The sequence below is a fragment of the Trachemys scripta genome, chromosome 13 (assembly GCF_013100865.1).
Source record: "Trachemys scripta elegans isolate TJP31775 chromosome 13, CAS_Tse_1.0, whole genome shotgun sequence".
In the NCBI taxonomy this organism is placed as follows: Eukaryota; Metazoa; Chordata; order Testudines; family Emydidae; genus Trachemys; species Trachemys scripta.
The window spans coordinates 29,827,207-29,851,650 of record NC_048310.1 but is presented as its reverse complement, the minus strand read 5'-3'; positions in this window follow the sequence as shown (position 1 = coordinate 29,851,650).

Here is a 24,444-nt window from a genome sequence, read left to right as displayed (position 1 = left end):
GAGATGCATGCAGTCAACTTTGATTTTAAGACTTTGTTTATGTCTGTCTAAAATGACTTTGAATGTCAGGAGTGCTGCACAATTTAAACTTGCAAACACTTTGAGTCAGGTATTGAAGACGTGTCTTGAATTCTCTGCCTGCTGTTTGCTGCCATTTTATGAAGGTACACAGAGAAGACAATTTATCTCATAATGAATGTGCAGACTAGCTGTCAGACCTCAGACACCAATGTGAGTGCACCCACTGTGCCAGCTGTAAGGGTGTTAATGTAGACCAGGAGAAAGGGATCAGAGCAGGAGGATGGCACACTGTTAAACTGTTGCCTGAGTTGCTCTACTCTTCGCTGGTTTCATGGGCTCACACACTGAGGCCATTGTTGAATGTGCAGCTATTGTTGCAAGGACGAAATTGAGCCAGAACAGTTAAGGATCTTGCCTGGGTAGCATTGTGGATTGGTGGATTAGGTAGGCATGGGATGGAAAATTTGGAGAGGAGATCTGTGTTCTAATATTGGATATTTTATACTCCATTAATCTTGGAGACCTTTGCATTATAAAATAAACTTGTACCTCAGTCATAGTATAGAACGGAATGAGGGCCAAATTCAGAGGTGACCAAGTCTAAAGAGAGACTAAGTTGGAGTCATTTTTATCTTCCATCCATATCAATATATATGTTATGCCATCTTAAACCCACTCTAAACTTTGACATACTCACTTGGACTCTCAACTATTTAACTTTCAACTTCCCCCAAATACACATTTCCTCTGAACTTGGTCCTCTGAGTCTAATCATAATGGCCTCTTTTAGTGTAACTCACACTCTGAGGGGTCTGACGAGAAGTATGTGATGAGAAAGGAAACCATCACAAGGATGTAAGAATATGAATATTAAAGTGAGTCATCCCCTCCTCTAACTTAAATCGTCCTACATCCTCTTCAATGTGTGACTTACACTAAGCCAGATGCTTTTACCCATCATTAAATAGATGAAAATAGTTCTAGGGGAGACAATTAGTGTGTGTGGCCCTGATTCTCCACTGCCTTGCATCTTTTGTGGTCATTTAACCTTATGCAAAGAGGGCCTGATTCTCCAGCCATTGGTGCAAATATGGAGAGTGTGTGTGTCTGCGTGCCAGCAAAAGTGGCTTTGCTGCCTTCCAGTCTCTATACAGGGAAGAGATCCCCTGATGTTTCCCTTTTCTTGGTGTTTGAGTTGGGAGAAAGTTTTCCTTTGAACATAGCTATCACTTCCCTAAATGATGGGAGGAGAGGAAGAAACTATCCCTAGTTTGCTGTCAGCCTTGTTTACTTTCTGTGGAGTAGGACAGAGGAAGGTTGAAGACACTTCACCATTCTGAAGGTTAGGATAGCAGGAGCAAAGACCTTTTACTGACTAATCCAATATAGGGGACAACTAGAACCTTGGTTCTTCATCTTGATCTCCTTTTTTTTTTTTTTTTTTTTGAGCCAATAGAAGGGAAAGGATAATCTCATGGCAGCCCCAATCTTCTGAACCCTACTGCAAGAGTGGAGAAGAATACTTCCCTCAGTGTCTCAACACGCAGTAGGAACAGATGAGAAAGACACCAGATACAGCAGCAACAACGCCCAGAGATGTTAGGGAGGACACTATTCTATTCTAATGATATTCACATTCAAGAGTGACTCATCTGGAAGAAAAAAGAAGTATCCCTGATTACAAATGCCAGATGAGTATGCATATACTAGGCACTTATCCCTGAGTTATATCATGAGACTCATTTTACTTTTTGCGTATGAATACTTCGAGGTTTAAAAAATAATCACTATGTTAAACCAACACATTGAATTTGTATGGGTTATATTTCAGATCTCTGCTTAAAAATGTGTTTCTACAAGGCATAGTAGTGTAAAGTAAATATGAAGTTATGCCAAAAGTTTTTAAGTTCATAGTGGACCAATAAATATCTGTAGCAGAAGCATCTGCAATATGCTCACCATCCCTTTGGGTAAAAGGTGCTGGGTTTCTTATTATAATGGAGAGGAGATGAAGCAATGTAAGCAAACTTTTTTATTTAAGAAAAGAAAAAAGAAAATTAACAAGACCTGAGAGAAATATATTTAATGCACGAACAAATGAAGGTTGTAATTTGTGCCTAACAAAGCATAAAATAACCTGCAGTCCATCTAAACAATTGTGTATATACTCACAGAACTTGGCAAAACCAAAATAATTGAGGTTCGAAAGATCTTATCTCGCAAAACTGTGCTCTTGTGCCTTCATGAATGGTTAGCTTCAGAGAGGGAGTTTATATCTCTCATGGTAAACTTGAGCTGTGGTGCAGGTGTTTTAGTTTATCACTGAAAGGAAATGACTTTCTTTACACCTAATTTAATCTGAAGCTATTCACAGTTTAAAATGTTCGGTAACAGTGACCTTTCTAATGATTAACACATTGCAGGTGGTCCAATTGCAGGCCAGTGGTTAATGTTTGCTATTGGAGAGACAGAATTAAATGTCCATTCCAGTGTTGTTTTCTCCCATTTATAGTGTTAAAACAACAGCTGGCACCAAACTGAGCCACAATTAGAAAGTTTCTAAAAAGTTGTGATCTATTTTGTTCTGATGATAAAATAGTGTATCTTTTACAATGATTGCAACACTGGCAAAGAGTAATTCCTGGCACCTATTTGTAGCCCAAATATGCATACTAGACTTCAGATGTTAAGGGTCAAATCCTGTAGTTGCTAGGAGTCCTCCTTCAGGTAGAACTCCCCATGAGTTAAAAAAATAAGGGCCTGATCCATTATTCCTTTATCAGGATTCAATAAGTGTTTTGTCCAAGAAAGGACTCAGAATGCTATATCAAACCTGAGAAGATACATTAGGATTTAGCCCTACATTTTCACAAATATCTTATATCGTAACTTAGTTCCATTGTCACATAACTACCTGTAATATAACACTCCAAAGTCTTCCTTATAGCTCATTCTTAGACTGGCAAAAATTGAATATTCAGTCCAAAATGTTCAAACTGTGTCCAAACTTAGGCACCTCAATCCATATTTACAAAGCTAAATGAAAAACTTGACTACACCTACAGCTCCAATTGACTTGATACCTTAATGTGGTTATGGATACCTAACTTTAGGTACTCACGTTTGAAACTATTAGCTTTTGAGCATAATTTGAATGGTTTATTTTTATCATTATCTATATCCAAGATCTATGTTTACTGTGCTCTACATTGTTACAGTGTGCAGTATACTGTTTTATCTTGATTTTCCTCAAAAGTGAATTATATGACTGTTACGGATACTGTTAATGGAGAAGTAAGGACATGTTGGGTACCTAGACCTCTCATAACTGCTATAAAATGGCATCTCTCTAATGTTAAGGCTATTCCTTATTTCTAGTAATGTTGGCTAAATTACTATCTTGCCACAAAACGAGAGGCACATGGAACCCCTTTGAGCAACAGAAAAGTCTGACATAAGAAACACAAGATTGCCATTGTACAGTTTCATTGAGAATGTGGATTAGAAGCGAATACCCTGGAAAGAGGATTCTGCTCAGAAATGGTTTGGCTCTATCATGCATACTCTTGATATCTTTTCCCTCTTTCATAGTATGACGGATAATTATATGAAACAAGGATCTCTGAATTTAAGCGTTCATCTGCCCCATAGAAACTAGTGGTGCTGATATTGCAAACAAAAGATTGTTTCTTCAGGTGGTGGTGCACAGCAGGAACACGCAAAGATCTTTTTTTCCTATATAAGATGGAAAATAGAGAGAGACTATAGTAGAGACAATACTATATACAAAGACTTGATCCTAAATAGCATGTTTTCAAATTGTCTGAGGTGTCAATCAGCCTTCTGTGAGTGGGGACACAGCACTTTGCAGGAGCAGCCCCGAAGAGTTGGTAACATATAACTCTCTCTTGTATTTATAGTGTGCCAGTCAGAATAATATCTAGGGACCAATATACTGCTTCTAATCCATGTACACAGCTCCAACAGTTTGATGTCTGCTGGAATTGCATGTGGATGTGAATCAAGGGCTGTATATGGATCTAGGTTAGTTCCCATCCCCATCCCCCTCATTGACATTATTCTTTGTTGTGTCCTTTTCTATTCCTTCTTCTCTGGATGCACCTGTGTACATCGAAGCTCTAAGAACCAATACAATATAGTTTTTGAATTAAAGAATCATTAGAGCCAAATCCAAAGGCTGTTGAAGTCAATGGAAGGGCTCCCATTCATTTCAAAGGGATTTGGATTGGGGCCTTGGAGCTCAGCACTGATATTCGTGTTCAGCCACAGGGTTTTCATTCCAAAGCAAATTGTTATGCCAATGTGTTTTTAAATTGGAAATAAATCAGAGCAGGTCAAATTCTTCCCTTTGCTATACCTGTGCAAAACATTAAAGTCAACAGGGATGATGGCTAGAATGACAGTATAATGTGGCTCAATCAGTCCTCACTGTACTGGTACAAGCTTTGACCTTATGTACTTTCTACATCCAGAAAATTGTTGATGATGTAAATGTTTTAAATATATTGTCACATTTGAAATCCATTTGGTATTAAACATGTCAAGAAATTTTATATAGAGAATATATATATATGTTGAAACATGACAGAACTAATCATTTCATCTCACACACAAATATACATAATATAGATTACATATGTCTATAATATATATAACACACAAAGCATATTTAGCACAAACCCAACTCCCTTTATATCTTAGACTAAAACTTTTTTCCATTTGCAGTTAAAGTGTGCACATACATTAATATGGGCCCTTTATTGTCTTGAAATTAAAGCTTTTGAAGTTTCTTCCTCTCTGAGAGACAAAAGAAAGCACATAGTTGACATCAAAGTGGAGACATAATGCTGACTAGTAATTATGGTGGCTTAATGTTACCCAATCTCCACCCATTTACAAGCCTGCCTTTACTTTCCTCAACATGTACTTATTTTGATCAACACCTTTAGAAATAACTGAAGTGCCCAGCTCCTTATAAAATTCTCACTGAATTTGGTTGGAAATCAAAATACATCTTTAATCGTGTATTCTCTCTATAATATTGTGGGTTCTTTCAAAGCTCTTTTAATTACTCCAAGTAACTTATAAATGCTAGCTGGGTGTTACCAGATGTGGAACCAGACACAAGGGTGAGATTTTACAATTCAAGCACAGCTGTTTACGACAAAATCTGGTTTAGAGATGGATTTAAAAATATTACATTTATATTAAAAATATTACGTTTATATTAAAAATAGCAGGGAAACATATCCAGGCCAGCTAAAGATCATCGTGGCAAATCTACTAAACTTGAAGAGAATCAATCCAGTCAAAGTCCAAAAAAAGAGGCTACATGTCATTTGCTGATGTCTGTACTGTCACCCTCTTCCACCATAAAAATCCCAGTGTAAACACATGACATGGAACATTGTTCTACTTTTAAATTAAACTCACCATTCTTTTTAATGTGTATGTTATAAAGTGGGCACCAAAATCCAGGCTGAAATGCATCTGCAGCTTGGAACAGTTTTAAATATATTTAAGAACCCAAACGATGCACTCAAAATAAGTTTATATATCTTTGGCATTTGAGTTTTACAGGTTAAGAGAAAATAACGTTAGAAATCCTTGATTTTTTGTTTTTGTTTTTTGTCTCCCCCCCCCATCCCATTCTTGATTATATGACTGCACTGGCCAAATTGTTGATATACTTAGCAGAGCATGTAGGGTAATGCAGAGCAGCTGAAATAACTCTGCATGTCTTCTGCATGTTGACCTCCATACCACGTGCATGTGGAGGGAGAGTGGGCAGCAAAACATTTATATCAATATTTTAACGAGAGCTTGCAGGATTGGAAGAACCTATCTAGTGGATAAGGTTTCCTTTCCCTTTACTAAATATTAAACAAACAAACAAAAACACGAACCTACGTTTGACCTACCATAACTTTAAAGCATGCTCATAGTGTATATTTTAAAGTGACATTCTAAAATTATTGTCCTACCTACCTGAATCCTATCTCCTCCGATACTATGTCCCTCATGATCACTCCACACTATTATCTATCTTATATTTAGTTGACAAATAGTTGACTTATGTATAGTTTCTTAAAAAATGAAGTTTTCCCTCTGACTTCTCAAAACACCTGCACATCCATCGGAAGCAAAATAACTGATCTACTTAAAAAACAAAAACACTATGATCTTCCTACCTAGCTTGAGCCTTGTTGTGCCAGAATTTACAAAAATAATGCAGGTAAGAAAGCCATCCTTTCCCAGGGCTGGTTTCAAGCTGCTCTCTGTATCTGCCACTTGATGTTGATTTTGCTGACTGCCTCAGTGCAAGCAACACACTACAACAGCTAAATAGAAGCAGCAGTCTCTCTCTTCTGACCAGTTCACTGCAGCATTCATTTTTAATGTTTTTTTCTAAACAGGAAAACATTCCTCCAACTAAACATTGTAAATATTTTCTCAATAGTACCAGCGAGCAATATTTAACTCAGTACCAAGGTCATTTGGGAGCAATCTACCCTGATAAAATTGAGCTTTCAGCTGGAAGAAAAATATCTTCCTCACATTTCCATAGAGTTGTGACCCTATAAGCATAGTGGAGGTCTATTTTTACTGTCGATATACATGTGTAACTTCTATCACTGTTAATGGATGCTGTGCACACTTATCAGTGACAGAATAGACCCCTGGGGTATTATGGAATGAATTCACTTTCTCGCTCTTATTTTTTTTTATTGATTGTGTCAAATAATACACAGAATTCTGTATTTCCATCAATGGATTCTGGTGACAGCATAAATCCCAGGAGTGAAGTTCAAGTGCTTTGTAAATGTTATCAGGATCCAGTGATGGAATTGCAGCCTCACATGTGCAGTTTGGATATGTATTGCTGTGGGTGCGTGTGGGGAGGGGGGGAGTGTGTGTGTCTCTCTCTCTGTCTGTCTTTCTCTCTCTCCTTTGATGGTTCTGCCTCCTTGCCACCTTCTACGACTCTACCGCCTCTTTCCCTTATTTGACTTCTTCCCTTCTTTTCATTCTGCCTTTGGTGGCATCCCATGGTGGTTCCCCTGACAGCCACAACAACGGTCCTTAAATGTCTCATATCATTGTTTGTAACAAAACATTAAAAATACTTAAATAGCCAGAGAAGTAGGGTATTTGAAATCTTCTCACAGAATTGTTAACTTTAAAACATTTGTAAATGATGCTTAACCTCTAGTTAAGGAGAACAGAATCCAAACCCTTTTTCATCAGTCTTGTGCAGGAGTTATAACATGCTATGGAGAACCTACATATTATTACAACTTTTAGTATCCTTCATTTATCTCACCAAAGAACCATTACAGTGGTTTGATTTAACATAGATTAACCAAATACAGCAGTAAGAAGAGCGGGTGAATTTAAAATTCAGTTTAGAGAAGGAATATTTGGGGAATTGCATACACTTTATGTGGATAACTGGGGATATACTCAATGTTAATTTTTATTAACCTGTCATTTAGTGTAGTATGTGTGGCCCTAAGTGTGTTGTATATACACTGCCAGTACTCAAGGCAGTACATGGCCCTTCTTTCAGAAAAAATAAAAATAAAATAGGTTCCAAAAAGTAGCTGCCCTTGTATCATTAAATTAGAAACAGGATGACAATCCCAACTGCTAGCAAAGGTGGTTGCATGTACCAAGCCTGCAAGCCTATGACACAAAAAGGTTCATGGAAGGTAGATAGAGAAGTGAGGTGGTGAAGAATGATTAGATATGAGGCTAGGAAAAATGATACAGAATAGCTGATTAAGCCTGAAGTTAAAATGGAAGGGTCTGGCTATATGACAAACCACTCAAGCTTTGCTATCTGGAGATGCCACCAAGACTCTTTCATGTACTACCAAGTGAATAAGAGGATGTTACTCTATTCCAAAATGTTATACACACGCTGTATAATTTGCTCTGTATACAAGTTTGAAATCTGCCAAGGGAATTGCTGAATCCTAGGCTGCATCCTTTCATGTATTTATAAGGTGAAAGGGTTGATGTGTTAGCCAGGAAATATATATTTTCACTTACCTTTCTTTTAAGTGATATAAAAATATCACATTTATGATAGATAGCTTGTACTGAGTTCCAGGAAATAATTTAGTATGTATGGGAGTCTATTGGCTAGAGAGAAATCATGACCCTCATCTAGCAGTTATGGACTGTGGTACCATCCGTATTAGTTGATTTGTATACCATTTATAATCTGAACTGGATCCCATAATGCCAAAAATCAGAGCTATTGCTTTGAATTATGATCCATTAAGAGTTCAGGATCAGCAGGATCAGATAAGTTTGTCCCATGAGTGAGGTTCTACTAAGATATTTACCCTCCCACGGGCCAGCTTTTTGCCTGTAGCTTTACAATAGTATTGAAAAAAACATGCCTTAGTGTTTTTGAAAGAAAATGAATTTCAATGGTAATTGGTTAATCAAGTTAAACTATTTTATTTATGTGGATTTATACTGAAAGTGTGCATGAAAGACCAACCAATATTCTCATGCCTTAGATTTTCCCAAATATCAGAAAATCGCTTCTGTTTTTGTGTATAGTAGTTTGCTTCCAAAAATTAGGTGAGTAGGACATCTAAATCCTTGATTGTGCTTGTAAATAAGATACTTAGCAGTTCAGTTACTTAGGCAGAAATAATTGACAGAAAAATGATTCCATATGCAATTTGTAGGCACAGAAATAGAGGCCCATGTAAGATTGGACAGAAAAAAATCCTGAACGTATTCTATTCTCAATGTTCATGTAAAATGCCTGCTCACAGCAGGTATTTGCACAAAGAAAGATAGTAAACCATGGCCAGGCATTTATAAAAAGTTAACAATATAGGTTAAATTCTATTTCTATTCAAAACTGTGGCCATAATTCATCATGAACATTGAAAATGGTGCTGGCCACTTTCTAACTGCAGTTCATTCTAGGTATGAGAGAATTAGAAAATAAACTTTCTGAATAAGAGGAATACCAAACATTCGTGTTATTTGAAAGGGGGGGGAGTCTAAATATCATTATTTGGGCAATGTTCCATTTGAGAAAACGCAGGTCACTGAACTCCCAGCTGTTGGAAACAGTCATAGTATTATCCTTTTGTCAACAGAAGACCAGGGCTAGGAGTGTGTATTTAGAACTCCTTTAGCTCTATCTCTCCTATTCTTCTATCCCAATGTGCTCTGGGGTTTCTTGACCCTAACAAGGCACAATAGTAGTGAAGGCAACAAGATCAGCAAGATTTTCTGTTCCCACTGCTGCAGAAAGCCACCTGTCCACAGAAGATGCTTCTAATGGGATTTGGAGAGTGGATGGATTGACAGGGGCTCGATGCCCAATTAGTCAATTGACAGGTTCCTATTGGATTCAGTGGGCTTTGCATCAGGCCCTAAGGTATTCAGAGTATAGGCAGGAAGGGGAATTAAGTCACCTGGCCACTTCTAAAGAGAGAGAGAGGTGATAATTGAATAATCTCATTGAGTGTAGTCTCTAAACAGTTAAAAGACTTGTGTAATATAAAGGTATTTCTTGGCCTAGGTCTTGGGAGAATCTGACCAATAAAAGGGTCATTTTACCAGTATTCAAGTCTTAAAAGTTTAACATCCAAATACATATATCACTCAGTCATGTAGCACAAAGGGGTGTTCAGGTGGAACTGAATGGCTGAACTATATTTAAGACTCCATGTATAAATCCACTCTTTACTGCAGAATTGTGCTCCAGAATCTCAGCTTAACTTTTTAAAAATGTTTCTAGCCTAATGGATATAAAGATAACACTGAAAACATGGTGCCAGTGAAAATCAGTGCAATTTTTCTGGTCCAGTGACAGTCTAACCAGTCTGAAAGGAGACAGCTGCGCCATTCGTCTCAATCAGGTGCTAAATGGTACTGAAAGATGTCAGTTTAAAAGTCAACACTGCTATTTCACTGCTGACCATTTTCCTAGATACGCCTATGTAATGTTCTTTGCCCATTCCTCCCATGCCCCCCCCCCCAGGAAAGGAATTTAATTAACAAAATACATAACACAGAGGCTACTCTATTGATTGTATCAATCATGTTTGTATTTAGGGTCTAATTTTGCAAATATTCACACGGCCCCCACCCTTAACCCTCATTTGAGATGGGGGGATAGTGAGATCACAGCGGTGGATTGTGCTGGGGACCAGGACGGGTAAGGAGGACAGTAGGTGTTGGTAACACTGGCCAGAAGCAACATATCAGTCCCAAATATACACAGTGACTTTTGATATTTAAGTAAGTGACCTAAAGTATATTGTGACAAATATAACTCAATATGTGATAAGACTGTCACAAAAAAACTTAATCAGGTAGGGCTCAAAAGCAAGCACCCATTGATATTAATGGAAAGACTCCAATTAATTTCAATAGGAGTTGGATTGGGTCCTTGATCACTTCCAAGTCTTTTGGTTGCAAACAAATAATCTCTTCCAAAGAGATTTGAAAGAATATATTACTCTAAGTAGACCACCCACTATAGGCTTATCTACAAAAACTATCATATGCATCTTAATCACGTCCCATTCTAGACAACAAAATGTCTTTTCAAAATGTGTTTATTTGCTTGTTGGCTTGGTTACTTCAAGATAGTGCTTTCTTCATTTATTCCCTCATCTTCAGACTTTGCTCATTCGTGACTGTTTTACTTCACCCTCCATCCCTGCATCAGAATAACTATAAAATACTTATAAACTATGCTGAAAAACTGTCTTACACTTGGTGATAAAATTTATTATGCCCCTTTATGTCAAAGGATTGGAGAAATCTGAAGACTGTGAATGTAATTACATGCTATTTGTGGACAAACACCAAAAAAGTATGGTGATTTGGTTTGGATAAGCATTATGGACAGGCAACCCACTTGGAATTGAATAAGAACCAACTGAATTATTTCCATTGTACTCAGAACCAACATATTCTCGCAATCTTTATTAACTGGTGAAAAAGTTGAGTTAAATTTTATTGATTTTTAAGTATTCATTTACCTCGTTAGTTCTTGGTTTTGCTAAGGATTAAGGGTTGGACTTTCAAAGGTATTTAGGTATCTAAATATGCAGGTAGGCACTTGGGCCAGATTTTTAAAGATATTTAAAAGATCAGTTTTGCAACATCTAACTGATTTAGGAGCCTATATATCATGTTCAAAAGAGTTTTAGATGCTTAGGAGATGTCTGAATTTAGGCTCCTAAGTGTCTAAAACCCTTTTGACATGATATAGGCTCCTAAATAAGTTAGGCATTGCAACACTGAGCGCAACAATACTTAAATACCTTTGAAAGTATGCCCCCTTGTACTATCTGCTATGTACATGCACATCTGTATCTTTAGATATCTAAATACCTAAGAAAATCTGGCCATAAAGGCCAGAAAAACAAACAATAACAAAAGTTAAAACTATAGCCCCCCAAAATATGCTGTTGAATTTCTGGCCCAACTGAAAGCAAGAAGTGTAAATAATGTAAGTATTTCAGCCCAATTTCTACACCAAAGGAATATAAATGATCATCCCCACTTGAACTTCTGCAGTTTCACCCCACCACTTCTCAGTAGAATATAAGCAAAGTTAAGGTCACACGCCCAGCCAAAATCTCTCATTTTGCCTGATTTAAAAAAAAAAATATTTTTAACCTGTGACCATAGAGATGCTTGAACAATTAATTACAAATAATACTGACTGAGAATGTTGGCATTTTTTTCCACTGGATAATTATTTACAAATATACTCGTACATTATTCCAATAGCTTATATTAACTATTTTCATTTAAATAATTCACAAAGGGCTAAAGCTTGATTGCATTGAAGTCAATGGCAAAATTCCCATTTTTTCCCCATGACAATAACATTTAACCTTGAGGAATTGACCTTAAGGTTAATTAAATGTTTGAACAAACCTGGGTTGATTTATAGTTTTATGCTGAAAGGAAGAAAAATTCACAGTTTTGAGGGCTCTGATGTAAAACTGAACAAAATGTGGTGATCTCAGCTCAATTTCACTTTCAGTTTTTATTTTCTTTTTAAACCTAAAATTCCAAATGAAACTTGGGTTGAGTGGAATTTACCAGATGTATTGAACACAATTTTTTTTCTTATAACCCTTTATTAGTGAACCCGTAAAATTTCGCACAGCTCTGCTTAAAAGTATCCTATAGATTGAATACTTATCAAAACCAACCATTTTTGAACCTTACAAAAGATACTCTTTTGAGCCAGTTTTAGTACCAGGGAAAGATACAAGTCAGTTCTTGCTATATGAACTGGTTCATCCACCTCTAGTAATAATCAATCTTTTTATTATTAATTTGTTTTCAGGATGTTTTCACTGGAACTGCCAATATACTGGCAGCAGTAAGTGGTGGCTATTTCCCTTTGATCTGCGTATAAACATTCTGAAAGAAAGAAAGACTTCTGTATGTAAGCTTCATGGATTGGGAGTATTAACTAAGGAATGTCTTATATTTGACTTAGATTAATGAGTTTTGGGTAAATTATTTCTCAGCTTGATTAATACATTTAAGTACTGTAAAGTAATTTAGCATCTAATTGCAATGTTTTCTAACATTTTATGTTGCTTACATTATACTTATTGTGCATAGAAATTCAAATCTACTCTCAATTTTTTTTTTTTTAATAAACAGTAGCATGATTCATTTTACTAGAAGGTAACCAAATTACACATGCAGGTATGTTATTCATTTAGAGATATTGAACTTTCCTCTCTGTATATGTTGCTAAAAATAACTGTTGCCAAGATGTTGGGTGTGTGGATTTCTTGATACATAGTGCAGATTTCATCTATTTAATAGAAAACCCTGTAGGGGTAAGATTTTTCCAGTGTAGCTGCATATGGTATGTTGAAGGTTAGATTTTGCATATAAAAATAATAGTAATTTTACTTTTGGCTTTTCTCAGTTAGTATCCATGTAGAGAATGTTTGTGTGTGTGTGTATTTTCATATTATATATGAATTAGACAGTGGTTGGGGTGGGGATATTGGCACAGATCTGTAGCCATTAGCATTGGGCAGGGAGAATGTAGGAGAGTGTTTACCAATACACTATATAAAAACAAACAAGCATCCACCCACAAAACACCTGACAACATGTGTCCTGCAAACTGAGGCCGAAGTGAACTGAAGGTTGTGGTATTGTGCTGAAGGTTGTGGTATTGTGCTGAAATCCATGTCCAGATGGTTCGGTCTCTCTCTAACCTCTCTAATTCCATGAAGGAGTTTATTCATAAAGAGAATTAGAAAGTGCCTATGGATGTTCACCCATTCATATCACTCTGTTGACTGAACGGCTTGATATGCTTTCCCCTCAAAGAGAAGGATATTTTAAGTTGTTTGTTTGATTTTTAAGAATCTTTGTGCTGGCCACTTGAGGAAACTAGAACTTCTGTTCTCTTCATTTCAGCTGTGTTCAGTTACCTCTTCAGTGCCCATGCCCTGGAGCCTGTAGGCTGGATCTTCATCACACCCTGGCAGAGGGATTTGGGTATTGCTTTCACTCCTGTGCAGGCAGTCTATGGTGGGCTGGTACTCAGGGTCTTCACTACGCTCCATTCTGAAGAATTGGAGCATTTTTTCTCTTGCTCATTGTTGTCACTGTGCCTTGAGTTAGGGACCCAGCGTGAACCTGTAAAGAGAGTGAAATATAAATATATGTTAAACTACAGAGTTCCAGGGAGCACTTGTATGGGTCTGCTTCTACTCCCAATGACTTTGATGGTGCAGAATTAGGCCCCAAATTAGCAAAATGAGACAGCACTCTTGCAGAGAGGAGACATCCTAGCTTTCAAAATGGGCTTGCTAAGAGGAGACATCCTAGCTTTCAAAATGGGCTTGCTATTTTTACATCTTTCCATTTTTATTTAAATACACCTTTTAATGGGGTGCATCAAGGATAAAATGCAAGCCGGTGAAGCGGGCCTGCTCAAGGCCTGTGCATCACAAAACTTCCACTTTCTCAAAATAGGTCCTAAATGAGACATAGGTGGTGTATAGGCCCTAAATTGCCCCTACCCTCCACCCCAAACAGGGGGTGAATCTTAACTTTATTGCATAGGAAAATGAGGATGGGAGATCAGCAGCTAGACAATGAAGGCAGAGTTCATAGAAGTGCCTCAACATATGTTTTCAACAGTTCTTTAATCAAATCAAGTTTCCTTTTAGGCTTTCACTAACCAGAGGCTGCCAACTGCCACAATTCCATTAGATGGGATTAAAATGAGATTACCAAACTCATTTTAGGGGACATTTAAATTCAGGACTCCTATAGTTAACAAAAAAAAAAAAAAAAAGCTCACATTCACAGCATTGGATTGAGATTCTCTGAATGCTGAGAAAGCTTGTCTGTTGCTATTCTTATGGAGGGGGGGAAAGGGGAATACTTTTATTTTGCTGTAAATAATTTCAGTGCATGTTTTCGGAAGGGACACCCAACCTGCATTTTTCAGGGTACCCAAGAAGGGATCAGATTGAGTGTTTCAGAGTGTGATGCAATGTCTGCTGCTCTCTAGTTTCTTGTCTTTTGTGTTTGTTCTGTGTGAATTTACATCTAGTTGTTCTGAAAGAATCACCAGCTTGTGAGAAAGTGAAGAAAGCACAGGTGTGACCAACATACGTGGAATGAACTGTCACACAAAATTACAATTCAGATGGGGCAAAATTTTCAAAAGCATCTACTTCACCTAGAAGCCAACATCTCACTGAAACCCAATAGGATTTAGGTTCCTAGGTAGAGCAGTGTGAATAACTGATTTTTTTGGTTAGATGGTCATTCCAGAAAATGGGGGTGTGGGAGGCGGGGATTTTAGGTTGAATAAAACATTTGTTTGATTTGCAAGTTTTAAGGGCTTTTTGATTTTATTATAAAATGGAAGAAAATAATTTTAGGGAAAAAAATTAATTAAAAAATCAAGATGCTTCTGTAACAGGGAAGCCACCCTATTAAGGGCCAGGAGGCCTGTGGACAGTCAGCTCTATCCCCATCCTGCTATACCTGTGCTGAGTGTTGGATTTAGGAGGGGGAAAGCTCAGCAGTTGAGGGCTGACTGGAGAGGCAAATAGATAGGATGGTCTGGGTTGAAGCAGGAAACCAGGTTGTGAACTAGCTTAGGGCTCTGGCCAGCCAGGAGCCCTTAGTAGGAGTAACCCAATGGTTGGGTTGATTGGAGCCCAGGAGCTGGGTGGTGGTGGTGAAGGTTGAGCCCATTGGGGCTGAAGACTTCCATTTTGATGTTGTTTTCAGACTTGTACTAAGGAACTCTGTTACCCAGAAGGGGTTGAACACTTGAAAGTAGCTTGGCTGGAGGGTCCCATCACCTCTTGAGAAGTGTTAGCTGAAGATGTTGTAGGGAAATGGAGGCAGAAGTGCCACAACACTGGGTCTTGTTGGTAGGGGGCCCCAGAATGGTGAGTCACGTAACATGTAAGTTTAATTTAGTAAATGTCAAAACAAACATTTCTAGTATTTTTAATTGTGTGTTTGTTTTTTCAACTAAAACAAGTCAGTGAATCTGACACAAATATAAAATATGTTTTGGTTGACCCAAATCTGCATATTTTGGGCCCCCAAAAAAGTTTTGTCCAAAATGTTTTTCCCAGCTATGCTCCTAAGTCATTTTACCATACACCTGTTTTTCTTTCTTCTTTTCATTTTGATTAGATTTTGATAATATATCACACACATTGCAGGGAGCGTAGAGCAACCGGGGAAGGGTGAGGTATAGGACAAGCAAAATCTGAGTCCCCTGAATACACAATAGAGAGCACTCTGTGGTGTCCCGGCTGTGTTGTGAGATACACTACGCTCACCTTAGTAATAAACACAACCAGAGAAGCCTTACCCATCATCATCATCATCCCTCATGATCTCAAAATCCTGATGTCTAACTCCCATTGATTTCAAAGGGAGATGGGCACCTAAATATCTGCAAGGATCTGAGCCTTCCTGTCTACAAGTGGGATATTTAAAAGCACCTAATAGATTTTGAAGCATGACTCCCATGGCAATTCAATGAGTCTTCAATGAGCTGTCTGTGTGACAAGTTAGTGCCTGGCAAACTAGTGCACTGTAGATTCGCACGCTGGATTGCTCTACACTAACTTGCTAGGTAGACAATCCCTAAGGCATTTGTGAAAATCCCACCGTCTAGCCCCAATTATGAAATTGCACCAGAGGAGGCAAACCTTTGCACTCACACAGAGCCAAATGCACTAGTCCTCCGACAGAGCAGTGTGAAATTATTAGTTCTCCACAAATCTGGTCAAGAAAGGATGTTTGAATTTCTGCCACTAACCAGAGCAGTGGTCTTCGAAAAAAGGTTTTAAAAATCCTCTTGCGAACCTGTGCCAAATTAAGTTTGACACCTCTTCGGCAGATCTGTTGAAGAAATGCTTTCCCATTTTGCTGTCGCACTTTTCCTTTGAGAAACATTGCCGGGTGTTTGTGACAAAGGAAGCGGGGGAGGGAATTTGAGGAGCGAACTTTGGAGTTTTCACAAGGGCTGAGAATTTTTCACAGTGCTCTATTATCAAAGCCTGAGAACTGCCATGGCTACAGCTGCTGTTCTGTGACCCTGCTCCTGGGATGTGTCCGGTTCCCCGGATGTGTCCTGCTGGCCTCTTCTGGAAATGCTGTTTCCAGTAGTGCCAATTCATCATAGCCAAGCAGGCAGCTAAAGCCTGAAACTGGAAAAAGATATTGAGCTGCACTACTGCAGAGAAACAGGACTAATCCACAGAGCCAGACTTTTTGTTTCCTGGCTCACTATTTAAAAAAAAAAAAAAAAACTCGTTCAAACTGCACTGATCAAAAACTGCACAGATGTTAAGCCAATCTATTGAACAGTTAGTTAGCTGCCAACAGCTCAGTTGGCAGGCAGCTAACACCCCATTGGGGGGTACTGTGCTCCAGTGGTTTTTTAACTGATTCGGCATATCTTTTATTTACAACTGTTACCTACTCAGCACAACTTGTAAAGTGTGTTTTTTTCCCGAAGACTTTCCATGTGATACAGCTCTATATATTATATTACACTTATAAAATACCACCAAACCCTTATGAATTAAAAGATAATTAGTGGTTCAAAACACATAAGACATGAAGCCAGAAGTGTCAAAAATGTCATGAAGGGCCATAAATCATAGTCTGCTTGCATTGATCCCTTATATAGTTAGTTTTTAAATCATCTCTTTAACACCTTGTAAATGTACAAACAACTATGAACCCAAGGGAAACTTTAATATGTTTTTCATACATATTTTAATTTCATCTCAAAGTGCTGGCTGCATAAAAATTAAGTCAGGCCTCACAAAAACTCATTGATTTCCTCTGGATAAAACCCATCTGTCCAAACTAATTTAGAACCTTTTTGAAGCAGTAAAGTTAGTCATGCAACACTGAGGTCATTATGGACATCCTGTACTGTAGGAACTGTAGTGTAATTTTAAGAAGGTAATTTTGTTATATTTACTGTATTTAAATACAGTGCTACTTTTAAGGAACAAAAGCCTCACTGTGTAACTGTATTGAAAGTAAACCAGAAGCTGTGAAAAGTGAGATCTGTTCTTTTCCTTGTGATTAATGCACCTTTCTGCCAAAATTGAAACTTCTTAACTGAGCTCATTTAATACAAAGTAAACGAATTCTGCTCTTTGGATTTGATCCGCTGGCTAAGCTCTATAGATAAGGGTCTAACAGTGAATAGCTTTCATTCCAAACAAAGGATGTTTTGATAGAAAGGTCAGAGCTAAGGTCCTTTATATTGTGATAACAGGAAAGGGAAATGACATATTAATGGCAATTCATGCCACGGTGGTCTACTGAACATGGAGGACCCTCACCCTCAAAAGCAAGGAATATTTGGCAGTTTAGAAAACAGCATTTTTTTAAGACATCAGTTTGTAAATGCTCTTATTTTGAATGACAATTTCTTTCATTGCACTTGGCACGAGCAAGATGCTGAAGTGTACCATACCCTACCACAGGGAAGCTGGAAAAAAATTGTGCTCATATTGATCTGGATTCTGCCCTTGAACATTTGCTGCCAACTAGAATATCAAGCAGGCTTAGCCTTGATGAGTCACCCTTGTAACAAATGGTGATCTGTAGCTAATTTTTATTATGTGATAGACTTTAATTACATGCTGAATCACTTGAATAGGGCAAATAAGTTTAAATTAAGAGGTTCCCACTGCAACTCAGGACATGTACAATATGTTGTGTGCTTTTCTGCAGCTGTTAGGATTTTTTCTGGAATAGAATTTCATAGCCAACGCCATCATTCAGGATCCTACAAAAAGAAATGCAGAGTTTTAAAACATTTCTGCACATATACATTCTCTTGTGCAGTTGTTAAGTTGTAGGAATATTTTACTAGAGAAGCCATTTCTGATATAAATAAAATCACCTGATTAGACTAAGCAGTTGTTTCAGTCAAGATGTTCAAATTTGCCATTCCTCTCTTCCTGTGCAGGCTGCTTTATCTAGAGCCAATGGATGTTTATTTATGATGTCAGTTGCATGGCATGGCATGGTATAGTGTAGGTTCCCCTGTCACCCAGAGAAGTCTGGACTGCCTAGCATTCCTCCAGTTTCCTTTATGCCTGATAAAGTATCTACATAAGAAACAGAGCAGGATCAAGCCGCAGAGCAGCTGGTAAGGGGAGAAGTAAAAGTGTACGTTTTTCCTGTTTGTGAACCACGTCTCTTTAAAGAGAAAATCTCCCCTCTCCTCCTCCTCCCCTTCTCTTTCCCTTGAGACACATTCCCCACTAGTCACTCACACTGCATGTCAAGCAGCCACTGCTGAATTGGCAATGTTGGCACAAGATGCCATCGCTTGCTGCTCTGTCCAGGGCACTATAATCTGTGCTTTCTGTTTCCAAACTAACTCTATTATCTTTGCCTATAGAGGGCCGTCATGTTCTCTGATTATATCTGATAACTCCAAATAACATCTCTGTTGGGTCCCCACCATCCCAAACTCTAGCTCATAAGATAACCACAGACAGGAACGATAAGGCCAAACTCTGCACATCAGGCTGGAATAACAGTGTACCACTTAGCCCCACCCAATGGGCAGGAGTCTTTGATCTACCCTGAGCCTAGCAGTGAGACATTTGATGAGGAAATTCTTGGTCTTACCGCCGAGGAAGAGCAGTAGGAAGTTGCTGATCTTTTAATGAGTGTTCTGTTTTTTGGCTCTTGACATAAAAGCTGCAATAAAGGTCCAGCAGAGAGAGACCCTGCAATCATGGGCCCTACCCAGCAGTCATGTGGAGCCTTCTAGGGCATGTATAGCCCAGATTCCCCCATATGTGAATTGCACATTAGGTCAACAAAGATGGTTTTAAAAGGAGACATGTTGGCCTGTGGAGAGCCCTTTTCCTGGTCCTGACTCCAGTCAGTACTGATAAGGTAGGCAGGGCCAGCCTACATGTTCTGCCACGTTGGACAGGAAACCAGCACCATGGCTGCTCCCAACCCACCCCCAAGTAGCAGAGCAAAACCAAATGTCTGTGCAATGTGGTGTCCCAGAAGCTGGTGGCCTGGTTGACCACCCATCAACAGCCCTAAGGCCAATTCTGGGAGCAGGGAATTGAACCTAGTCCTCTAAGTACTAGGCTAATGCCCTAACCACTGGGCAATTATTCCTCAAGCTCCACTGGTATTGGTACAGAAACGTTATTGACATGGGCTGTCAATGTAATGTGAGTAGAATAAATGCGAATATTACACCTATTTTAGAAAGATATTTGCATTGAGTAAAAGAGCCGTATGCCACATGTCAACCAACCCTAATGCACATTAAAATGACAAAGCCCAGACAAATAGGTATTGAAATGGAAAAGGCAAATAGGTTATATAGGGGCTGCTGCTGCTATTGTAAACAAAGAATCAACATAAATCCAGACCAGGTAGAGTATACTAAAATGTCATATAATGACACATAGACACTCTGTTCCCATAGAGTTGTCATCACTTCCTCAGTTTTGACTTATTGTTGAAGTCATTCTCTGTCAGAGAGCGAGATTATTAAAAAAATGCCAGAAATTTGTGCAAGTGCCTTGATGACAAAATTAATCCCTTTTGTTCCATGGTACTTAATATTTGGTTCACACAGGTCTTGAATAATTCCATTTGTCACTGTTCATCACATAATTAATTTCAATTTTTGATTGATAGGGTTATAGCAATTGAAAAGTATCCAAGGTTTTTAGAGACAGATTCAGTATCAAATGTCTTTCTGGTTATAAATTATAAATGCACACACTTGTTAATATACAATGTTCTTGTAATTTAACAGCCTCATTTTAGAGCTAGAGCATCATGGTTCTGAAATGTCAAGAGTGAGTGAAACAAAAATCAAGAGGCCATACTATGACCTATTGCTGTATGACATTCAGCGTTAATTATTAGCTACATATAGGAGGGGAGATAACTGTTATAACACTGTAGTCATTAGTGTGACTGCTTATAACCTATTTTTTAACTACAGCATTAAAGAGCCAGCTAGCTACATTTGCTACACATGGGGAGACATTTATCACCAAACAGAAATTCTATATGCTATGGCTTTCTGAACATTTTGCTCAGCTGTTCACTGCACATTTTGAAACCACAATCACTAAATGGTTTGTTAAATTCATCATAAAATTTACTGCATTAGACAAACTTGCTTATCCCTGCTACATACATTTCTTATCATAGCCTATGTCATGACATTAGTATTCATATTGGGAGAGGGTGGGGTATTGACACTTGGACGTGTTCATACTGAGAAATGGCATGGCTTAAAAAATGCCTTTCCCCACTTCTAATGGGCTAGTTATGAATACCTCATGGGAGCCTGATTTATGAACAGAGTTCAGACACGGAGCTGGTGAAAATTTTCTAAATGTTGTTGGGTGGTTTTTTTGGTAAAATTATGATGATTTCTTGGGAAATGTTTTCTATTTTTCAATCAGCCCTTGCTCAGGGCTGTCCCTGTCCCACTCCTCTAACAGCATGGCCATGTTCTGCCATGTCAATGACCCAACGCTTTATTGACCATTGGAAAAGTTCTCTCTATTGCAGTGTCATTCAAGTCTATCCAGGTTTTTAGAATATATTTCACTCAAATGTCTGCAGTATTAAGGATCTTCCCGAGAGCTCTGAATATGACCTCAGAATATTCGCCCCTTTCTGTGTTAATTCTGTTCATTCTTACACATCTTTAATTTTGGAAGAAGAACATTGACTAGGCAGATACTGTACTTATAAACTGCAGCTGTAAATTGGGACTAAAATACCTACCTAGCCAGGTACTTCTGAGTGCTGGAAAATACGTGTTGGTAATTTTCGCAAACACATTCATTTGATGCCAAGAAAAAGGAAGAAAGATTACAAGTTGGAATAATTAGTATTGGAAACTAATCCTCACATTGAGCTCTAATGGAAATGAATGGAGGAGCTTTTGAGAGAGCACTTTTAATCTTCACTCTTACAAGTGGTGAGCCTCTCTCAGCACCACCTTTTTAGTCCTTCATTAACTTTTCCTTTTGTAGCTTTTTCATTAGTTGTTCCTGTGGCCATAACAAGGGACAGGTTTAAAAATGAAATCAAATCCATCATCTTCTGAATAGGGTGAGAAATGGATGCCTAGTTCAGCATGAGAAATAAAGGGACTGATTTACCGAAGACAAACTGTAAGAAAAATAAAACTGTTCTGGCCTACATGCTGGGGACCGAAACGGATATCTCTAGAGCCAAGCCAGACAATTCTACAGGTAAGTGCCATACCTGACATATCCTCTGTGAATCAGGCACATAGGGGATATGTAACACACACTGGCCAGTGGGTTACACATGTACCGAGGAGTGCCCATATATTTTTTTAATGCACTGCCTAACACTGTGGAGAGGAGCCTAGATAGTGGGAATTTAACTGCTGATGGTGAAGGGTGGCAGGTAATATTTAAAACATGCCTAGAGTTTTTTTCCCCACACGGGCATATTCCCAACCTGACTCCCCTTTTCCATATTCCCTCTCCAGGCATGGAAGGTAGCTTACCTTTTTCTTCTCTGCCAGCTACCCTCTAGCACAATGCTCCCTACTTGTTTCCTACCCTGTACTTTGGAAGACCTCACCACCTTTTTTTGGCAAGGCCTTTGGTAAGGCTAAATTTCTCTTGCTGCTACTCTTATGATGATCCAGAAAGTTCTGCTTGCTATTATATATGCCTGAGCGGGATTTGAATGTGCCACTTCACTCTCTGCTGGCTGCTTCCTCTATGAATTGGCCTCGCAATTATAGGGTGAATAGTGAACCACCCTGGATTGTGCTCATAATCCTGAGTGTGGTAAATGGTTCAGTTCACTGAGGAAACAGCTTTACAGAGGAAGTCAGCGCATATTGCCCTGTCATAGGTATAGCTAGGCCCTCTGATAGCCAGAACACAGAGAAGAACTAGGGAGAGGTGATCCATTTGCCAGGTGCCTCTCCACCAGTGTTAGAAAAACTGGATCAAAGCTCTGACTTTAGTCGGCCAGGAAACCAGGGCTGTCCCTCAAAACTGGGAGAGTCCAAGTGATCCAGGTACCCAAACAACGTTTATATGTGAGCTATCATGGGGTGGCTGGCCTCTCTGAATGCAGTCGATCCAGTGCCGTGTGCCAGGATCAGTGCTCCCATTTGGTCAGTTAAGAGGCAGCAACTGGGAGCTAAAAAGGACCAGGGAGACTCAGAGACAGTCTTGGTGAGAGTCAGTCAGGAAAAGTCAGGAGCCTGGGGGACGTCTCTGGGGAAAGCTGCAGAAAGCTCTCTGTAGGCTCTCTGAAAGTAGGGAGGAATTGGCTAGAGATTGTATGTTTGGGACTTGGGAGAAGTCTGAAGGCAAGGAGAGCAGCAAGAGGGGTTTGCTGGCTGACTTCCCCAGGCCAGAGGTCTGAAGGCAGCAGGAGGTACTGCAGCAGACGGAGATGCCTGTTGACCCCATGGTAGAAGCAAGCGCCAGAGAAGGCTGAAGGCAGCGGAATATCACAGTGGATGATACACTGATGTCTCTGTACTGGAGAGGTGAATCCAAGGGAAGAATGAGCAGGCCAGGGAAGTGAGTAAAGGTGGTAAACCCTTGGTAAAGGTGATGTCCCAGCAGAGCGGATCTGGGGGTTCCTGTTGGGAAGAGCGGGGTTTCACTCTAGCTGAAAAGACTGGGGTGGCTGTCTGGGCAGAGGGACAAAGGGAACTGACACAGGGGCTGCCCTGCGGAGCCAGGGCATAGTGAGCGATGCGGTGGCTGTATGTTGCAAGTACTGTTTGGAGTATGCTGGGAGAATTCTGGACTATGGCACATGTTCTGTTTGCTTTATGTGCCCAGGACTTCTACAATAAATGATCCCCACAGGGGGCATTTGCACTAAGATTTTTTGGACTGGTTCTGAGGACTCAGAAGGAGGGAAACTGAAGCAGGTGTGAAGACCAATTCAAAGAATTCATTTAGCTTCTCTGTGACAACCTTTTCTTCCTGGAGTGTGCCTTTAGCACCTTGATTGTCCAGTGACCCCATTGATTTTTTTGGCAGGCTTCTTGCTTTTGATGTACTTAAAACAATTGCTGTTAGTTTTTGTGTCTTTAGCTAGTTGCTCTTCACATTCTTCCTTGGCCTGCCTCATTATACTGTTACACTTGACTTAAATGCCTCTGTGGTGAATTTCTTTGACATTTTCCCCCCTTACAATGATGATATATTTAATTATATTATGGCGGCCATTACCAAGTGGTTCAGCTACATTCACTTCCTGGACCAGATCCTTCATCCTGTGGCCCACTTATACGTAAATCAAGAGTTTATTCTCTCCTTTTGTGGGGACAGGATAAGCTGCTCCAAGAAGCAGTCATTTACGGTGTCTAGAAATTTTATCTCTGCCTCCCTTCCTGAAGTGACACAGACCCAGGCAATAGTTGAACTCCCCCATTACTATTGCATTTTCTTCCTTTGTAGACTCATTAATCTCCCTAAGTATTTTATAGGTTTCAGAGTAGAAGCCGTGTTAGTCTGTATCCGCAAAAAGAACAGGAGTACTTGTGGCACCTTAGAGACTAACAAATTTATTTGAGCATATACTTGTGGCACCTTAGAGACTAACAAATTTATTTGAGCATAAGCTTTCATGGGCTACAGCCCACTTCTTCGGATGCATCTTATAGTCATTGTCACCATCCTGATCAGCTGGTGGCTGGTATGTTTCCATTCCGATACTCTTATTACTCAGCATGGAATTTCTATCCATAGAAATTCTCTGGTACAGTTTGACTCATTGAAGATTTTTACTTTATTTGACTTTGTGCTTTCTTCCACGTAGTGCCACTCC